Source organism: Sceloporus occidentalis, unplaced genomic scaffold (assembly GCF_023333645.1).
Source record: "Sceloporus occidentalis isolate IW3139 unplaced genomic scaffold, rSceOcc1.0.p SCAF_1, whole genome shotgun sequence".
In the NCBI taxonomy this organism is placed as follows: domain Eukaryota; kingdom Metazoa; phylum Chordata; class Lepidosauria; order Squamata; family Phrynosomatidae; genus Sceloporus; species Sceloporus occidentalis.
In genome coordinates this window covers 279,314,965-279,333,250 of record NW_028316981.1, presented here as the reverse complement: position 1 = coordinate 279,333,250, position 18,286 = coordinate 279,314,965, and the positions used below count along the sequence as shown (strand labels likewise).

The 18,286-nt window shown below is 43.8% G+C and overlaps 1 protein-coding gene across 1 annotated transcript in view; it reads left to right on the top strand.

Moving 5' to 3' along the window:
• The first annotated feature begins 850 nt into the window (after window positions 1-850).
• Window positions 851-18,286, top strand: part of LHFPL2 (LHFPL tetraspan subfamily member 2) — a 130,539-nt gene continuing 113,103 nt past the window's right edge. Inside the window, exon 1 of the mRNA XM_089494655.1 lies at window positions 851-911. The gene's annotated coding sequence lies outside the window, so the exon portion shown is untranslated. The remainder of the gene's footprint in view (window positions 912-18,286) is intronic.

Here is an 18,286-nt window from a genome sequence, read left to right as displayed (position 1 = left end):
TTTCTTCTCCTTTGTGAGGAGGACCCCTGTTCCCCCTGGGACTGAGGGAAGGCCCTAGAAGCCAGAAGGGATGGCAAGCAGGCCTTGGTCGGAGAGCCTTGGGGAGCTGGGCAGGGTTAGCCCAGAGAAAGAAAGTTAGGGCTGAGATGAGAGCCCTCTTTAAATATGTGCTAGTGACAGGGGGGACCAGACCCTTTCCCAAGACAGCCTCCATTTCAAGCTTCTGTCCAGGGAGAGTGGCCAAAGGCCCTCCATTTGGAGCTGGACTAAGAAGCAGGACTTTCCGCTTCTAGGAGGGTTTTTCTTTGGTCAGGTCCGACATATTTTATACTAAATCAAAGGGCAGTGTTTGCCCATAGAGAAAGCAGCCTTGGCCATAGGGCCTCTTTGGAGAAGACGTCTCCGTAGGGGAAGAAAGGGGAAGGCTTGGCCGTAGAGGAACGTTGGGGGACACTTGCCCATGGGAAGCATTGGGGAAGAGCGGAGACTCCTTGCCCAGAGGGACACATGGCAGATGTCCCCCATCTTCCCCTCCTTCTGCCCAAGGGCTGTCATTTCTTTCCGTGCCTCCTCCAGAGGGGCTCCCGGCCGGCCGGCGCCCCTTTCCCGCTCTGGGGCTGGGGCTTCCATCCCGGTGCCGCCTCCCCTTTGGCTCCCTTTGCTTTGGGAGGGGAAGGGGCGGAGGGTGGGCCGGGGGAGGGCAGGGCAGGGCCAGGCCGGGCGGCGGAGGCAGCAAGCCCTTGGGTGGCACTAGAGCTGGCCCGGAGTCGCTCGCGGGGAAGTCGGAGGCGGTCTCCCCTCCCGCCGCCCTTCCTCCCTTCCTCCTCCTCCTCCTGCTGCTGCTGCTGAAGGAAGACTTGCTGAGGGCCGCCTCTGCCTGGGCTGTAGCCCTCTCTCTCGGCGGAAGGCGGGTAAGTCCCGGGCGGGCGCCTGCTGGCTCTCCATTCCTTGCCTCCTCCCGAGGCGTTCAAGTTCTGGGGAGCCTATGCAGCCCCTTTGAGGCTGAGGGAGGAGGAGGAGGAGGAGCAGGAGACAGACACCTGAACTGGGGCCCGAAAGGAAAGGGCCTCTGAGGAAGGCAGGCTCCCAAGCGCCTCTTCCAGGAAGCCGAAGGAGACGCTGCCGGGAGTCGGAGGTGGGCTGCAGCCTCTGCCTTTCCCAGTCTCCCCTCCCCTCCCCTGGGTGCCTCTGAGGAAGGAGGCTTCGGGGCTCCTGGAGCTGCCCCTTCTTCCAGCTGCTTCTTCCTTTCCGCCCTGGAGGTCTGTCTGGGGAGGGTCCAGCCCCTGAAGAAGCAGGCTCCGTCTGGCCAGCGTCTTTCTCTCCGCCCTGGAGGTCTCCTTCTGGGCTGGCCCTGCCTTTGAGGAGCTAGGCTCCAGTCTAGCAAAGCTCCTGCCCCCCAGACGTCCACTTGGCCTGGCAAGTGCTGCTGCAAGGCCCCTTGGCTTGGAGGGGAGGCTGGGCTTCACTTCCCTCTCGCCTGGGGCCGGGGGGGGGGCTGGGGGGAGGCCGGCTGTGGCCAGATGGATGGGGGGGAGACATGTGGGTCTGTCTTGGAAGGTTGGCTTGTGCAGCAGCCTGGATCTGATTCCTCCGCCCTCAAAAACCTCGGGATGTCTATGTGCAGAAATCACTGGGATCCCAGAAACAGGGCTGGCAGCGGCGTTTCTGCTTGAAGGAGCCTGGGAAAGGGGTCTCCCAAATGGCACACTCCCAGCCCTAGGCTTCGGGCCCTTTCCCGCCCAGAGAAGGCACCAAAGGTCTGCTGATGGGGAACAGCTTCCCATAAGATGCGTGGCAACCTGGGCTGCCTCCGCACTGGAGCAAGAATCCGGGTCGACGCCACTTTCCCTGCCAGGGCTCCATGCAGATGCAGCTGGTCAGCTGCTGGAGCCCTTCTTCCCCTTCCCCCTCTGCAGCGCCCAAAGGCAGGCAGGGAGAGCGAGCTGCCCCTGGCTTCTTGGTTTTGCCGCCTGCTGGGCTCTTTCCGGGGCGGAAAAGGGAAGGCGGGGGAGGGGGCATTGTTTCCTTCTGGAGCCCCCCCCCCCGAATGTTTGGGCGGCTGGGAAAGGAAGGGCTCCCTTTCTTGGAAGGCGAGGGTTTTTCTGGCAAGCCTTGGTAGCCCCTTTCCCCCTCCCTCCCTCCCTCCTCCTCCTAAGTTGGGAAGAAAGCAGACCTTCCCGTTTCTCTGGAAACTTTTGCCTAAACGAGGAGGACCGAGCAGCGAAAGGAAGGCGGGAGCCAGATGCCTCGGGGTGAGTTCTTCTGCAGAAGCCCTGGAGGAAGGCAGGAGGCAGGCCTTCGCTCCTCCGGGGTAGTCAGCACTTGCTCCCCTTCAGAGCTAGGCAGGCAGTGCTCTTTCGACTGGAAAGCAGGGAAAGTCTCGCTGAGAGCTACAGAACGGCTGTTGTTTTGGGTGCAGCACTTGGTTGCCTGTCTTTTAACCCGATGATTTCTATAGACTGGTCTCATGACTGAGGATAATGTGGACTTCAGGTTTGGGTGGTTTTTTCAGGTTATGTGGCCGCATTCTGGAGGAGCTTATTCCTGACTTTGTGGCTGGCATCTTCAGAGAATGCTGGCATGGGAGTGAGTAGGATACACACACACACACACACTCTGTGACCCTTGGTTGAGAGGAAGGGATTTCCATGTTAATCTCTGTCTTGGTCTGTTGTTGAATGGCAAGGCTTCAGGGTGTCGGTCTAATGTGGACTGTTTCTGATTTCTTTTTGCAGCACTTGGGCATAAATACAGCTTATGCCATCTTGGCAGCTTCTTTCTTTCAGACCAGTAAGTCAGTTTGTGAGGAGTCCACCCCATGAAGTCTCTGAGGAAGTAGGCTCAAGTCAAGGAAACCTCATGCTCCCAGCTTCTTTCTTTTCTTTTCTTTTCTTTTCTTTTCTTTTCTTTTCTTTTCTACAAGGACCTTTGCTGCTACATTAGCTAGGCAACCAAGCTTTTCCAATCTCCTTTCCTTATCCATGGTTGCATATTTGTGGGGAGTACAGAGATGACATGAAGGGGAAAAACCACAAGTCAGATGGTTGCTCCACTCATTTAGCTTGCTGGAGGGGGATCCAGCCTCCTCCACTCCACTGTGAACATTTGGACTGACTTTGAATGTAGGACACACACACACACACACACACATATCCCTTTCACCTTCTGTTTTCTGTTTTGTGGTGTAGTTTTTACTAGTTTGGGAGGAAAAGTGAAAGCCTCTCCCCCCTTTCCCTCTAGCAGCATCATAAATGGTATAATTATTTCAGGAAGAATGTTGGCTTATTGACCAGGTTTGAGGAAAGCAGTGTTAACACATGAAGCTAATTAAGGAACTGGAGAACAAGAGCAAGGATTTTCCTCTTACCTCCCTGCTCCATTTTTGGCAGTTTGATCCAATGCATGTCTGCTCAGTTCATTCCCAAATAAGCGGGCAGTGGATTGCAACCTTACATACTGACATTTGTAGGACATGGTTAGTTGTGGGGCTGTTTGCTCAGTTTGGCACTGCTTTAACTGCCCTGGCTCAAGGCTATGGAATTCTGGGAGTTGGAGTTTGTTGTGGGCTCCACTCTGGGCCCTACAACATACTCCAACTCCCAGAATTCCATAGCCTTGAGCCAGGGCAGTTAAAGCAGTGCCAAACTGAGTTATTTCACCAGTAAGGCTGCAGCCTTTAGTCTATGAAAGTTCATCCTGCCAACTTCTTTTTTTCAGCTAGTTTCAAAGCTGCTACAAGATCTCGCTACATACTGATTCTACAGACTAACACAGTTATATCTAGCAGGCTGGGAACAGTTGATGAAAAGAGCCCTGGCAGACGCTGGATTGTATGGCAGCTGTACAGAGTACCAGCATTGTTTGGTTTTTGTTATTTGTGAATTTGAACATAGTGAAAAAGCATTTTTTTATAAAAGGCCATTGTTGGGGCTGTTGCTTTCTAGGATTTGTTTGTTTTTATAGGTACCAACAGTGTCAGGAAGGGGGAAAAGAGGAAAGAGTAGAATAATTAAGAATAGTTGTTGTTCAGAGAAAATTGGGGAAGAGGACTTTGACATAGCAAAACATTTCTTCTCAGGTTGAGGAACTTGGACTGATGTCAAAGAAAACAATGGCATTAATGTGTTATCTTACAAGAGCCAACTCTGATGTAATACCAGAGTTGTTATACATACCTAGGAAGGAAGTTTCCACGGAGATGTGAATTCTTCTTAGCCCCTGTTCAACTGATTTTTGCCTATTTGGGTTAGAGGAGGAAAAAGGTAACTTGTTGCTGGCGAAACATCAGGAAGAAACTCTTCTAGAACATGGCCACATAGCCTGAAAAACCCACAAAAAACTATAACTTGTTTTTATTTTAAGCATGTATTTCTTGCATCTTGAACCACCAGGGCTCCCCTATGTTCTATTCTGTTTAGACTGGTCTGTAAACTGTGTTTTTTTCTGTTTGTGTTTTCTCACATGTGTGCTCACATAATGCACACAAATGGGGAAACTCCACTCTTTTGCAAGGTATTTCAGAGAGCGTCCACATGGAGGACAGACTATTTAAACGCTGTAGCAGTTGTGCATAAAAGGATTTTGACAGCAGTTGCTGGGCTTGCAAAGGCAGTGTGGTGTAGTGGTTTGCATTTGGTAGGACTAGGACTTTCAGAGAGCAGGGTTTCAAGGCCCACTTAGCCCTGAAAACCCACTGGGAGCCCTTGGGTAAATTACACTGTCTTAGTCTTAGAAGAAGGCATTGACAAACCACCTCTGACTAAATCTTGCCAAGAAAATCCAATGATAGATTTAGAGTTGCCATAAGTCAAAAATGGCTTGAAGGCACACAGCAGCAGGTTGAGAACCTTTATATATACATATATGCATGCAAGAAAAGCACAGGAGTCTCGTTTTGCTACCCTCATGACAGTGTGTTTCTGTGATCCAGGTGAGAACCAACAGGCAACTGATGTTACTTTTTACATTAGTTCAATTGTAGAGGGAGGTTTGCTTTTATCCATGGTTGAGGAAGAACTATAACAAAACAGCAATCTATCTTGTGGTTTGTACTAAGCTATTGGAGGTGGCATTCTTGGCTGCTCTTTCTACGTGTGCATCTCCACTTCTCGATTTGTGAGAAGCAAATGTTTGATCCCTTAAAGGCACACAAACTTTCAGCTAAGCTTTTGCTAGTGCTTTCCTAATCTGTACAAGACACAGCTGAAATAGGCATCACTGTCATGGTTGTGTATGCTCTGCACTTAGTGGTTGAAAATGCTGTGTCCCACTGAAGAGTATTCTAAATTGTGTTTCCAAGTAAAGCTGCATTCTGTGCCTGTTCAAACTGGGGACAATGAAGAAATTTACATCATCCCTGTGAACTCCTCTAACCTTATCTCTTGTGTATAATTTTGGCTCCAATCCTGTACCACACAACAGACACCAGGATTCTGTAGAGTAAGTCATGGCAGTCAAACTGTGTAAATTCTGTTGGACCAGGCAAAAGCCCTGATTTGCCCTTTTTGAGCCGCGTACCTTTCAAATATGATTATAGATTTTATAATTCTCAAGATAGCAGGCTGGCCACATTGGTTGAGGAGGATGAGAATTGTAGTTCAACATATACCTAAAGTCACCAGATCCTGTCTGATCTTGGAAGCTAAGCAGGTTCAGCCTGGGTTCGTACTTGGATGGGAGAACGCCTACAAATACTGGGTGCTGTAGGCTATATTTCAGAGAAAGGAAATGCTAAAACATTTCCTTGCCTAAGTAAACTCCATGAAATTCATGGGGTCACCATAGATTCGCAGGCAACTTGAAGGCACACACAGGTTGAAGAACCTTGCTTCTTTCGTCCAGCATTCTGTTTTCATAGGGTCTACTCAGTTACCTATGGAAAATTTGATAGTGTAGTTGGAGATATAGGCCCGGTGCAGATGGGCTGAAAAGGATGCCCTCATCACATGCGAGGGACGGCGCTTCTAGACACCCCTCGCATGTGATGAGGGCGTCAAAATGGCGGCGTCCTGTACAGATGGGTGCCGCCATTGTTATGCAAGTGCTGCACGGCACCCAGTGGCGCACTCTGGCGCACTCCTTATGCTTTTTGCGGGTTCTTTTTCCGCTGGCAGGAAGCCTCACCATTTGGCAGTTGAGGCTTCCCTCTGATGGAAAAGCAGGCGCCGCCCTTGGGGGGGGGAGTGTACCCTGCCATAGTTATCACGTTCAGTAGCTATTTCATTTGATTTGTATGCCACCTTTCTCCTGAAGAGAATAAATTAAAAGCCTTGACAATAAAATTTTTAAAAACAATTAAAACTCTTGACATTAAACGGTGTAAAATAATTTAATGGATATGTTGTTTATTGTTGCTGTTTGCCTTGAACTACAACAAAACAAAAAGGTGTTTGTCTGCTGATAAAAGGAAAGCAGGGAAGGGAACTGTCAACCTCTATTTTCAAACATATTTTGGAGCTATATGGGCTGGAAACCAGTTTTTAAAAGAGAGAGAGAGAAGGTAAAATAATACATCTGAAACGCTTGGGACCAGAGGTGTTTTGGATTTTATTTTTTATTTTTTGGATTTTGGAATACCTGTATTTGCATATACATATGTAATGAAATACCTTGGAGATGGGACCCAAGTCTAAACACAAAAATTATTTATGTTTCATATACACCTTATATAAAGACCCTGAAGGTAATTTTATACAATATTTTCAATATTTTTAATGTATGAAACAAAGTTTGTGTACACTGAACCATCAGAAAGCAAAGATGTCAGTATCTCAGCAACCTATGACAAACGTTTTGGTTTTTGAAATATTTTGGATTTCAGAATTCTGGATAAGAGAAATGTGACCGGTGTTTATCCTGGTGTCAGGTACCACACTGACCAGTATGAACCAACTGGACCTGATGACCCAATAAAAGCTTACCACCATGGATCATGCTTACCCTTGAAAAACAAATTTAAAGTGATTTATTGCTGTTTTCATATGACAATAACATGCCTCATTTAGAGTAGAAGAGTTTCCCATGAGGATGTGCTCTTTGGTGAGTAGCCCAGTGGTTTCTAGTAACCCTTAGACATTATTGTAGATAAATCCAGAAAAAACAGGAAAACATTGTTGAAGTTCAAATGAAGGGCATTTCAAAAATAGCATTACAAGCACTAGTATTAGGCTCCAGGAAAGTATTTCAGTTCCACCTTCTAATATTGTAATAATGGTAAATGAATCTATTTGAAAACTCCATTTATATTTGTTTCTTCTGTCATTTCACAGGGTAATGTTTCCCAGGAAACAATTGTAGGTGAGATTGTGACAGAATGTTATAAAGATGAGAGGCAAATGCATCTGACACCGAGAGATTAATTTCAAATTTCCTTATAGTCTTCCACTGTCAGTGGAATTATTTATTGTTAGATTATTAATCAGTTCTGTATATTCTGTTATCCTTTCCCTTAAACTGAGAAATTAACAATGTCACAAAGCTACAGAACTCTCCCTAAGTTGTAGGTTGGGGGCAGGTGTGGTGTAGTAAAATCCACAAGCTCCATTTTCTTGACTCGCCACAACCTTTTGCTAAATGGCTCTTCTATTACAAATGATAAGGGGCATGGTTAGCCATGGGTAAGCTGATTTTGATTTCTACAGAACAGTCTGATAATTGATGACGATAATGTGGACTCAAAGGCTTTCATGGCAGGCAGCCATACTTTTTAATGGGTTTTTCGGGCTATGTGGCCATGTTCCAGGAGAGTTTCTTTCTGACATCTGTGGCTGGCATCTTCAGAGAATGCTTGCCTGGAAAGGAGTTGGGTATATATATAGTGGGAAAATAGCAAGATCAAGATACAACAAATGCAACTGAGAAATCTCCCAGGGTCAGGGATTTCCCAGCAGACAATGGGCCCATTCCCACTGAAGGAATAACCTGATTTGGGTCTGCCCCGCTATTGAAATCGATTACAAAAGGCCCCACATTCCCACTATGAAAATGGGACCTCTTTGGAATCAATTCTTTGGGAGGGCGTGCTTGTCATTCCCACTGGAACTGGGGAAGACAAGCGGCCCTCCACCGGACCATTTCTCTCCCTTTCTCTCTTCTTTCCCTCCCCTCCTCTCCCTTTCTTTCTTTCTTCCTTCCTTTCTTCCCCATCCCTCCCCCATTCTTCTTCTTCTCCCATCCTACCTCCTTCTTCTTCCTACTTCCTCTGCTGGGCCTCCAATGTTTCCCCAGGGCTGGCGGGGCCGCTGGTGCTGCTGCCACACCAGCCAGCACAGCGCAAGCAGCAGCGGGGTGGCAGCAGCGCCAGTGGCCTCACCAGCTCCAGGGAAGCGGCGGGTGCCTGGCAGAGGAAGTAGGAAGAAGAAGGTTTGATGGGAGAAGAAAAAGAAGAAGAAGAGATAAGGAAGGGAGGGGAGGGGAGGGGAGGGGAGGGAAAGAAGAAAGGGACAGAAGCGCCGGCAATAGGAAGAAAGGGAGCTGGAAAAGAAGAAGAATCAATCCCATTCTGAAGTTCCCACATGTTGGACACGGGTTGGGATCGATTCTTACGAAAAGGACCGCAAAATAACTGCTAACAAAATACCCCCGCTTTTTTGCGTTTACCCCATTTTCCCCACTGGAATTGATCAGATGAGGATCTGAATCGATTTTCAGTGGGAACTGGGGCCTTTTAACTCGATTTTGGATTCGAGGCTTTAGGTAGTGGGAATCGGCCCAATGAGCACTAATCAAGCACACACTAAGCCTCTTTTGCAGACTCTCCTACCCTGAGGCCTGCCATTAGCAACACATGCAACGTCAGAAGAAACTCTCCTAGAACATGGCCACATAGCCCGAAAAATCCACAAAAACTATAATGTGGACTGTTTCTGATTACTTTCTGCAGCACTTTGGTGTTGTTAGTTGCCAGTGAGAGTAGGTCCATCAAAATGATGGAATTTACCTACCTGTTGCTGTACCAAGTTCTTGGTGATTAAATGGGTTTATTCTGGTTTGAATGAACAATTGGATTCAGTTTTGAAAAACATTTGCAAAAAACAAGAGTCCTAAAGCAGTATGAAAAGCAATCCTATTGACATATATCATATTTTTATGCTTTTTCCTCATTTTAAATTCCCAGAAGTGAGATGAACTGAAGTCAGTGGAAATGACATCCAGAAAGTAAATATGCTTAGGCTGTACAGATGGGGGGGGGTGTGTGTGCTTACTGAGCTTATTTGAATATATAGAGCTCTTATGTTAATTGAATGTTCGTAACTTAGATTATTTTAAAATGCTTACTGTGATTTGTCTCATAAGTGTAACATCTTATGTCTCCATTTGTCCTAACTAGAACAGGGGGTAGATATTATTATTATTATTATTATTATTAACCTAAATGTCGACAGCAGGAGCTTATACTGAATGCGGAAAGGGAGGGGGAGCCAGTGAAGGGATGCCAACACAGAAGAGATGTGGTCACAGCGGTGGGTGGAAGTGATAATGCGTGCAGCTGAATGCTGGACAGAGATTAAAGGACGGAGGTGAGAAAGAGGAAGCCCAGCCAGGAGGACGTTACAGTAATCAAGTTGTGAGATCACTAGGGCATGGACCAGGATCTTGGCAGTAGAGGCGGAAAGATACGGATTTTAGCAATATTGTACAAAAAGAATCTACAAGCCTTGGCTGTGGTCTGGATCTGAGGGATACACGACAGAGAAGAATCAAAGATAAAACCAAGACTGCGGGCTTGCTGGACTGGTTGAATAGAAATGTTGTCCACAGAGACAGAAAAGGAGTGTTGAAGGGTGGACTTAGGAGGAAAGACAAGAAGCTCTGTCTTGGACATGTTGAGCTTTAAATGCCGATGGCACATCCACTGCAAGACAGCTGTGAGACAAGACGAAACTTGCTGTTCAAGCTTTGGAGAAAGGTCAGGGGTGGAAAAATACAACTGGGTGTCATTGGCATACAGATGGTAGGAGAAACCAAAAGAGCTGATGAGTTTACCTAAGGACAGTATGTAGAGAGAAAACAGAAGGGGACCCAGAACAGAGCCCTGGGGAACTCCAACAGATAAGGGAACAGGAGAAGAAGTCTGACCACCTGCAACCACTGCAAAAGATCTGTCTGACAAATAAGATCTAAACCAGTCGAGAACAGAGTCTGAGAACGCAAGGTCAGAAAGTATATCAACTAGAAGACAGTGATCAACAGTGTCAAAGGCTGCAGACAAATCAAGAAGGATGAGAACAGAGTAAAGGCCATTAGCCTTGGCCTGTAAAAGGTCATTCGAGATCTTAGTGAGAGCTGTCTCTGTGGAATGACATGGGCGGAAACCAGACTGAAAGGGATTGAGGATGGAGTTGGCTTCAAGAAATTCAAGACAGTGCGAATAAACTACCCGTTCCAAAACCTTAGAAAGAAAGGGAAGAAGAGAAATCGGACGATAGCTAGACAAAGAGGAGGGGTCAAGAGAAGGTTTTTTCAGAATTGGGGAAATGAGAGCATGTTTGAAGTCCGAAGGGAAGGAGCCTGTAGAGAGAGAGAGAGATTGATGATATGGAGAAGCGAGGGCAGAAAAGAGGGAGCTATAGAAATTAGAAGACGAGTAGGAATTGGATCAAGAGGACAGGTTGCAGGTTTGGAAGAGTTCAGAAGTGTAGAGAGTTCATCCAAAGAAGCAGGAGGAAACACAGAAATTTTTTTAGGGGCGGGCGAAAGAAGATTATGAGCAGAAGAGGAATCAGGAGGGACTATATCAGAGCGAATGGTGGTAATCTTAGGCCCTATACAGACAGCCAAAATAAAGCTGCTTCGAGTCACTTTGGAGGTATGGTGTTTCAATGATGCATGCATCCTAAGAGTCTGGAAGCTGCACCAAAGCTGCACTCCAGTCCTTAGGACTGGAACATGGCTTTGGTGCGGCTTCTGGACTCTTAGGATGCATGTATCATTTAAACAGCATACCTCCAAAGTGACTCAAAGCAGCTTTATTTTGGCTGTCTGTAACAGGCCCTAGAGACGAAATAATTAGCAAAGTCATTAGGAGAGAATGATGAAGAGACAGGAGGAGAGGGAGGTTTAAATTAATAATAGTATTATTCATTTGAAAAATTCCATAAAGTGTGGATGGTGTAAGTCATTGCAGTATTTTCCAATGCAGTATGTTCCAACTGCAGGATTCCAACAGATTTGCTCCCTCCTCTGTTCAGGAATAGAAGTGGCAATGAGTAATCTGAGTATTAACTCAATCCATCATGCCTTTCAGAAAAACATAGAGCAATGTAATTTCAGTAGAAGAGAAAAACACATTTGTTGAAAGAGTGTTTTCTGATTGTTACCACGATTAAGGTACGGCAGCAGAGTATTCTTTTTTAGAATAATATTTGTATTTATTAATCAAAATACTTGCTGGTTTTTTATATTTAATGGAAACCTCTGGCCTCATTGTTGTGACCATGGAGTAGTCCACGCTGGCCAAATAAAGTGGCTTTTAACTGCTTTGAAGGTGAGGTGTTGAGATGATGCATGAGGTGAAAGTAGGTGGAAAGCAAAATGAAGCCACATTCTGGGGCTAAAAACTGGAGCAAAAATAAGCTGGGATATTCCAACTCAAGGTGGAAAATGCACAGGCATGTAAACAGCCTGACGCCAACACGGGACTGCAGCAACACAAAAAGGCAATTGCCAATAATGCAATGGATGTAATTACAACATACACAAACCAGAAAATGCAACAGGGGAGCTTTAGTAGAAGGGAGGAAACAGGGAATGTATGGGGGGCCTCCGTGATTGTGCTTTGTCAGTGTGTCACTGGGTACACCCATGCATCAATGCATTGTACAGGTAGTGCATTGCATGTGCAACTGTGTGACTGGTCATATGGTTGAGTGTCCAATGGAATGGCATCTGGGTGGGAAGAGAGAGGAAATGGGAGGTCACAAGTGATGTGTATGTGTGATGGTGCACATGATGGGGGGTTGACAAAAAAATCTGCTTTCAGAAAACCCAGTATAGAGCCACTTTTTCCTTCCTGTCTGTTCCGGCCCATAGTCTGCATTACATTGGATGATTACTGTATATACTCATGTATAAGTCTAGAAATTTTAGTCAAAAAATTGATCCAAAAATCCCAGGTCGACTTATCCATGGGCCAAATGTAAATATTATACTTTAACTCTTATTTAAAAGGGAACGATCCCTTGGTATAAGGTATGTACTGTAGTTATAGCTTTAGCACCAATAGGCCTAAAATAAATAGGGTACATTTAATCCCGTTTGTGCCTTTCAACTGCAGTTTTGCTACAGCATCTTCACATAAATGACCATATTAAAAATTACCATGCAGAAGTTTATGGCACTTCATTCCATCTTGTATTTTTCATTGTGTTGGTAATGCAAGCTAATAAGTTATAGGAAAAGATAGATTTAATGAAAACCTTTTTTTAGTTGGTGTGCAACTGAAATGATTATTTTGTAAGGCATAACAGATTAATAGTTTGCTTGCTGGCAGAGTTGGTTGGTTTTGCTTAGCTGCATATGCTGTTGTTTGGGGTGCATTTATCCAGCTGTTATACTTGCATGCTTACTTGCAAATCAGCAGAACTGATTTCACTCAGTTTCAGGTAGACAGCTGGAGATGACTCACAGCTGTGGTACCTCTTGTGATATCTCATGCTGTGTGTTTTTGTGTGTCTGAATTTTACTTAGATAATTTATCCAGAGCTGTACCAATAGATGACATTTTGTATGCTGTGTCTGTTCAGAAATAAATTTAAGAAAAAAATATAAAGAGGAGTTCAGAGGAGCAAGCACAAGAGAAAGAAGCTCTTGCTTTATGGTGAAATGAATGCTAAAACCTACATTTCTTTGACCTATCACACTTCATTTTCATTTGCCCAGGAGTGGAAGATAAATGTGAGATATTCTGGACTCCTTTCTTATCTCTCCTTAACCTCTCCAGGTCCCTTGAAGGGAGTACTGCTTTATTCTTCAGCCAAAGTCTCATTACTTTCCTGACTCAGTTACACACAGTAGAGTGTTTATTATGAATGTCTGGGACCCGATTGGTGCATTCCAGCCTGAGATTTGTACTGTTCCCACACTCAGACATCAGTAGATTAGGACACTGCTGATGAAGAGTGTTAGGTGTACTGAAATTCAAGCCACAGGGAAGGCATGATGTGCGTATATGAAGCTGAAACGAACTTCAACCTTGGCTGCATCCACACTGGAGAAATAATCCAGTTTGGCACCACTTAACTGCCCTGGCTCAAAGCTAGAGAATTCTGGGAACTGTAGTTTTGTGAGACATTTAGCCTTTTCTATCAGAGAGTCCTAGTGCCACAATAAACTACAATTCCCTAGATTCCCTAACACTGAGCCAGGGCAGTAAAAGTGGTCTCAAACTGGATTATTTCTGCACTGCCTTTTGGACCCTAATTTCAGTTTCATATTTGAACACTTTGCCTTCCCTATGGCTTGATTTTTAGTTCACCTAATGCTTTTAATCAGCAGTGTCCTAACCTTGAGGCATCTTTAACTGTGGGAACAGTGCATAATATAAAAAGAGTTAAATTTTGAGAGAAGAATAAGGCTAGTATAGAAGGAACATATTAAACCTTATAATATCCATCTTGATGCAAAATGTTTTTCCCACAATACTAATTTGTGGTGCTGGCTGAAAAAGAAAACTCACTGGGCATTATAATTTATCTGCTTATATGGATCAGATGGTTCCTTTCCTTTGAAAATTAGCTTGTCAAACATTTGAACATCCAAAGATTTAATAGAGGCATATATGTCTTATTATCAGTACAGTACTGAAGGAGGGGGAGACATCCACTACTTCTAGGCTTTAATCCAGTTTAGTGCCAGACATAGTAGACTTATTCAACCAGTAGAATTTAAGTGTTGATTTAGTTCCCATGATTCAGTGGGTCTAGTTGAAATTAACAATTGGTTTAGGACTGAAAACTAATTTTGCTACATATTTTTGGCAATATGAGCACTGGTACCTGTAGAAGTAAACACATTGCCATAATGTTGTGGTGTAAAGTTATTTCTGGCCCAACATTTTGTTGTAGATGAGAGACAAAATCGCACTCCAATAAAAGCCAATGAGGATATAGATAGAAATAAGGAAGCAGGAATATGTACTTCATAATAAACTTTAGGCTGCCCCAAATAGCTAGAAATATATTGTACCCAAGGCACATGTTGAGCTAGATGTAGTTTTATGCCTTCTTTTGAAGGACACTCTCCCACAGGTCTAGGTAGGTTGAAATTCCTTACTCATTTCTATATATGAGCTACAAATGGAATAGGCGTAATCTACATGACAATGTCTTATGCTGTCAGTATGTCAGTTCCTTTTTAGTTTGTTGGACCATAGCCTCTACCTTTCCCAGGGCAGGGTTTGCATCAAGCTGTACTCTGCAAGTTTTAATAAGTTTCTTAGGGTGCATCTACACTGTTGACAGAATGCAGTTTGACACCACTTTTAAGCGCCATGGCTCCATCCTACATAATCCTGGGATTTGTTGTTTGATGAGGCACAAGCAGGCAGAGAAGGCTAAAGACCTTGTTGTTGGTTGTTGTTAACTTCTCTGGACTGGGCCCTGACTGAGGTGACCCTGTGGATGAGACATCTCCAAAATTCCCTATCCTCCACAACTTTGTTTAGGTTTTGCAAATTCATGCCCATGACACCCCCCCGATTGACTCTATCCATTTGGCATGCGATCTTCGCTTTATCATACTATCTACCTTTCCTGGCATTATTGTCTTTTCTTGTGATCCATGCCTTCTCATTATGTGGCCAAAGTATGACAGCCTCAATTTGATCATCTTAGCTTATAATGAGGTTTCAGGCATTATTTGTTTTGGGACCCATTTGTTTGTCTTTTTGACTGTCCATGATATCCGTAGCACTCTTCTCCAGCACCACATCTCAGGTGAGTTGATTTTTCTTCTGTCAGCTTTCTTCACTGTCCCATTCTCACATCCATTCATACTGATAGGGAATACAATGCCTTGGCCAATTCTAATCTTAGCGCTCAGTTATATAACTGTACTCTTTAGGATCTTGTCTAGTGCTTTCATAGCTGCCCTTCCCATTCCTAGTCTTGTTCTTATTTCTTGACTGCAGACGTCTTTCTGATCACTGTTTCATTCTGGATACGGGGACTCCTTAATTATTTCTATTTCCTCATTGTCTAGGTTCAGTTTATGTATTTCTTGTAAAGACTTTGGAAAACTACAAATCTCAGGCTTCCATAAGATGAAGCTATAGCATTTAAAGTGGTGTCAAACTGCATTATTTCTACAGTGTAGATGCACTTTATACTATACTATATAGAAAATAAATATTTTGCAATCACTGTTTGCACATATTTTCCATTATCTTCTCTGGACTAAAAAGGAGATATGGAATTTGAATTAAACAGATGCTTATTTAAGAATGAGAAGAATTTACCAAAAGGGGATGGATAAAGATGAAGGAAAAGCCAAGCCAAGCCAGGTCTTAAAGGTCAAATGAACCAGGGCTCCAAATGAGAAGCAGGAAAGGACTTGGAGATACACAGAAGTTGTGTTGGTGAGAAATGGTGAGGAATGCTAACACAAATCAAGAAATTTTATGTTGGGAGTTTACTCAAGCCACATATTAGAGTGAATTTCTAATCTCCTGCTACTTTGATCATTTCTCCCTCAATTATTAAACATAATTACTAGCCAAAAGCAAGGCTGGAACATGAAGATGAAGTCTGGGATACAATCACAGAGAAGTCTGAATTTGCACAGGCAATCAGCCAGCCTGACTTAGAAAGCATTTTTAGCAACTATTACAGTTATATCATTGTTGAGAGAAGATCTATGACATCTGGATCTGCTACCAGAGCTTTGATCTGCATGTTAGACTCTTGGAAAAAGATATGTGCTGTATTTCCCCATGTTACATTTTCATGGATCTCACAATGCTTTCAAAACTAGAAAACAGCTTAGAGACTGAAAATCTAGCTGGAATTGGAGCATAGAATAGTCTGGGATACAGCCATGAGCTGCTTACATTAACACAGTCTTCACTATGGTGATTTTTAGGAACTACAGTGCGCCCTCTGTATCCACAGATTGTTTATGCACTGATTCAACCATCCATGATTTGAAAATATTAAATATATATATAAATCCCCAAAAGAAAACCTTGATTTTTCCATTTTATATAAGGGACACCATTTACTATCCATTGTATTTAATGGGACTTGAGAATACATCGATTTTGGTATCCACGAGGAGTTGGAACCAAACCTCAGTGGATACCAAAGGCCCACTGTAGTAGATATGTACCATAGAAGATACATATTGTATTCATGGCTAAGGTCAAGAAGTATTAACTGTACATTTTCTAAGTCTAGCATTATTAAATATGCATGATTATTTGGAAGAAAGTTAATGTTGAATTCAAAGGGAGTTACTGGCAATCCTTGCTCTTTTGGAGACTAGAACTGCTGTTCTGTCTGCACCTATCTAGAAGTAAGCACCACTGAACACATTTCGATTTCTGACAAATAATATGCAAGTAAGTAGGATCTTTAATTGGGGTCTCCTACTTTCTACTGGGGTGGAAGGAAAGCATTAGTTGCACACCCCAGCAAGATGAAAGCTTATTTAACAACCTCTTTTCTTCATTGAGCCTGCAGTAACCATTTTGCCGCTGCAGAGACACATAGAATGGCCAATCCAGTAGGCCAATTTTCTTTGTTTCTTCCCATGCCTCCTAATTTCTGTAGTGTCATGCCTGATGACAAAGAGGTCTAGAAAATTTGCTGTTTAATGAGGTACTTTTGTAACACTTCAATGATTTTTTTGAAGAATACTATTACTTCCCTTTTATTTTAGTAAATAGGACATGTCTTTGGTGCAACAGCCCCTGAGTACATGACAGAATAAACAATCAAATAATGATTAAAGATTAGTGATTGAAGACACTGAACAGTGTGTATTAATTATTAAAATTTGGATTATGTTCCACAGTTCTACAGTACAGATTTTACTATCTGGTCTTTCACACTGCAGAAATAAAGCACTTTGACACCACTTTAACTGTCATGGCTCCATCCTGTGGAATTTTGGGATTTGTATTTGGTGTGGTGTTCAGCTGGGTCTTTCAGTGTGCTTTGTTGCCACACCAAACTAAAAACCCCAGGATTTTGTAGGATAGAGTCGTGGCAGTTAAAGTGGTAACAGACTGCTTTATTTCTGCATTGTAGAGACACCCTCAATGTCAAGATTAAAACCTTGTGTTACTGAGAAACAGAATGGATTGTTGTATAATTTTCTCTTTAGACAAAGACATCAGAGTGTTTGTTGTTTCCAGAGTGTGTACTGCTTAATTCAAGCAACAAATGTTAGTTATGTTGATTAAAATGATCTGATCTCACACAAATTACAGTGAAGAAACAATGTTATTTTTTATCTTTTTGTTTATAGAAATTGCAACGGTTTTTCAACAGTTAGTGATTTGATCCAAAGAACACACAAATATTTTAATTTACTGAGCTCAAAGCCTTCATTTTTTTTCTTTATAATTTAAGCTCATGTTAGTTGGTGCCTGCTGAAAATTACTATGATTACTTTTTTTGCTTTCCTAAAAATACAGTCAAATTAGATCATGTAACTTGTCCTGCGTAGACACTTTTTTTAAGCTAAAAAGATTGTCATTCTGATCTGGTCGCAGTATTTGGTTTTATATCTTCCTTAAAACTTGCTTCTTAACTAAAAACGATTTCCCTTTTGGAGTGGGAAGTATACAAGATGACAAAGCCAAAACTTGGGCCCGTTACAAATGGACACCTTAGGACGGACTTAGTCCGTGCTAGGGTTAGAAAGGAGCGTCTTTTCCAGACGCCCCTAACCCTAGCACGGACTGAGTCCATAACAAATGGCAGCCGCCGTTCCACACAGCCGCCATGTTGATGTAACGGACGCTCTGCATCCGCACATCGTGCCCCGGAAGTGACGCCGTGAGTGCGCAACTAGAGCTTTGCGGCGTCTCTTCCGGGGAGCAAGAAGGAGCGCGATTTTCGCGCTCCTTCTTTGCTGCGTCTGGGAACCATGCCGTTTGGCTGCTGTGGTTCCTGGACGCAGCAACTGGTGGCGGCAGCAGACCGCCACATTTCGGCGGTCTGTAACTCGCCATAATTTTTAGGTAATCAGAAATGAGAAGATAATACAGTGGATAATGTACTCTACATTATTTAATATAGTCATCCCTCTCAATTTGCAGGGGATCCGTTCCAGAGCCCCCTGT